Genomic DNA, 2,402 nt, shown 5'->3' on the forward strand with positions numbered 1-2,402 from the left:
GTGCACTGTAAGTGTTCTAACTCACTACCTTTTCTGGCAGGCATATCTGTGATGACTAATATTCAAACTGTTTTGAAACCTGTCAGCTAATGCTTGCAAACATTTCATGGAGCTTTGCTAGCAGGTTCTACCTTTATAATTTTGCAACCCCACAGGTTTAGTTTTGACTTGTTAGATTTACAAGATAACACAAATTCAAATCCTGGGACCTTCCTGTCTTTTTTTTTTTGATCATCACTGAATTACTTTGGTTTCCTTTTGACACAATTATTCTGTCTGAGAAGAATAAACTTTCTTTAGTTGTCTTATGACATCCGACTTCACTCTCTTACCCCAATAAAGAAACTTAACAAGATGGTTAAAGGTCCACGGAATGTTTTGATTGGCTTATATGTTGTTTGTAAAAGTTTTAAATTTGATGTCAACATAATCAAAGCAGTATATTTCATATTAAAAAAATCATACATATGGCTTCTTGAGAAAAAAACTTGTACCATCCGGCACACGGGGCCCTCCTCTTCGTGTGGCCACAATCTGTTAGGGCTGAATGGTTGCCTGCTCCATTCACAAGCTGCTTGCCACAAGTCCATTCATCCCACTTCACTCATCCGTGGTCCTTGTGTGGCCCCTGGTTTATTTCAGGAGTGGGATACATTCACTGTCCCACTGTTCAGTCTTGATGCTGCTTAACAGTGGGGTAGGAAGCCTCAAAGAAAAGGGGGCTCAGAAAACTTTTCTAATTCTTCCACTCAGAAAAGTAATTCAATTCCTTGTATTTTGTGCTTTCTTCTCAGAATATCTTTTTTATTCTGTTGTCCCAATAAAAGTAAGACAATAAAATAAAAACACATAATGGGGCATCTACTGTGAACCAGAAAATATGCTAAGGAATTTGATTTAGTATAATTTAACAGAAAACTCTTCTACAGGTGAGGGATTTAAGGCTGAGAGAGAGTTGGCAACATATTGAAGCCAGTAGGAGTTAAATTACACGTGGGTTTTAATGGCTTTCACATGGCATTTCAGGTAAGACTATCAACTCATCCCAGCTTGTCAAGGACTTTCCTAGTTTTAGCACTGAGAGTTGTGTGTCCCAGGAAACCCCTCAGTCACAGGCAAACCAGGACAGTTGGTTACCGAATAGTCAAGAATCCCCAAATTCCCAAATCCTGTTCTGCTAATAATAACTGTTCTTTATAGGATTGCTAAGAGAGATACTCACACAAGGAACATATCAATTAAAAAATAAGGCACTGTTTTATTACCTGGTGACCATAATCCTTAGTGTCAGGTTCTCAGATGAAATTAGGATAAAATCTAAAACTTCAGCGCAAGGCCCAAAAAGGAATTCTTACTTGTCCCTGAATCCCAATCTTAACACCTGCTGGCCACTGTGTTGAAGGTTCTTGCTGCAAGATGCAACATGCAAGTGAGAGACAGCAAAGAGGAAATACAGGATGGCCCAGCCTATTTTGGTGGATATGACCTGTCTCAGCTTGTCCATCCAGCCACAGAGAAAGAAAGAATTGAGGAGTGGACACTCCCAGGCCAGTGTAACTTTGTGTAGCACAGAAATCCCACCTGCTAGGGAATGGGACCCAATCAGCGTTACAGAATCCAATCACTGAGAGCTCCTTGGTCTTCTAAGAGGGTAGTAGAGATGGTGGGGTCAGAGAGCTGAGAAGGTAAGCTTGCCTTGGGTTGGAAGAGGTACTGGGAGCTCCCGGTCCCTGCTCCCTGAGCCCCTCTCTGGCCAGTTTTAGTCCTCTTTCAACCATTAGGATTAACAGAAAATGCTTAAGACAGCCCAGGCCCTGGGTTAGAGGGCCTACTGCCTCATTCAGGTGGCCTCTCCCTTGATATTTATCCCTTTCTGAGACCAGTGAGGTGGGAGTTTCATATTTTGCCCTACCCCCTCCCCTAAGCTTCTGAAATGGGCCAGGACAGAACTCTAATTAGGTTAACTTGAAAGCTGCACAATGCACTAAACCAAAAATTCACCCCCTATCGTATTTCTAAACTCTCCATAGACCCATCTTAGCTTCCCCACCCTAAAAAGTCACGTATTAGAATAAATTGCCCCTAATTTGAATAATATAAATTCCTCACATTAGTAAATTCCCATAGGGAAATAAGGGTTTAAAAAGTTCACAGGGAAGTTAAATTTCATGATAAATTGTTAAATCTCAATGAAGTTCACCACCCGATACCTAGATTCTCTTCTTTATCCTCTGCAACATCTGGGTCTCTGGGATCCAGAGCCATGAACACAGGACATGACCCCTAATTCCATGTTATTTCCATTGCTCTTTATCATGGTAGCAAGATGAGATAAAGGTCACTGAAAACTATTAAAATGAGAGGATTTTTATCATTCCATGAAACAACTCAAGTGCAGAAAC

At 40.9% G+C, this 2,402-nt stretch overlaps 1 protein-coding gene across 1 annotated transcript in view; it reads right to left on the reverse strand.

Moving 5' to 3' along the window:
• SLC9A9 (solute carrier family 9, subfamily A (NHE9, cation proton antiporter 9), member 9) overlaps positions 1-2,402 on the reverse strand; it is a 652,487-nt gene that overhangs the window by 649,286 nt on the left and 799 nt on the right. The gene's annotated exons all lie outside the window — the stretch shown is intronic.

This window comes from Propithecus coquereli, unplaced genomic scaffold (assembly GCF_000956105.1).
Source record: "Propithecus coquereli isolate 6110/MARCELLA unplaced genomic scaffold, Pcoq_1.0 Scaffold268, whole genome shotgun sequence".
Classification (NCBI taxonomy): domain Eukaryota; kingdom Metazoa; phylum Chordata; class Mammalia; order Primates; family Indriidae; genus Propithecus; species Propithecus coquereli.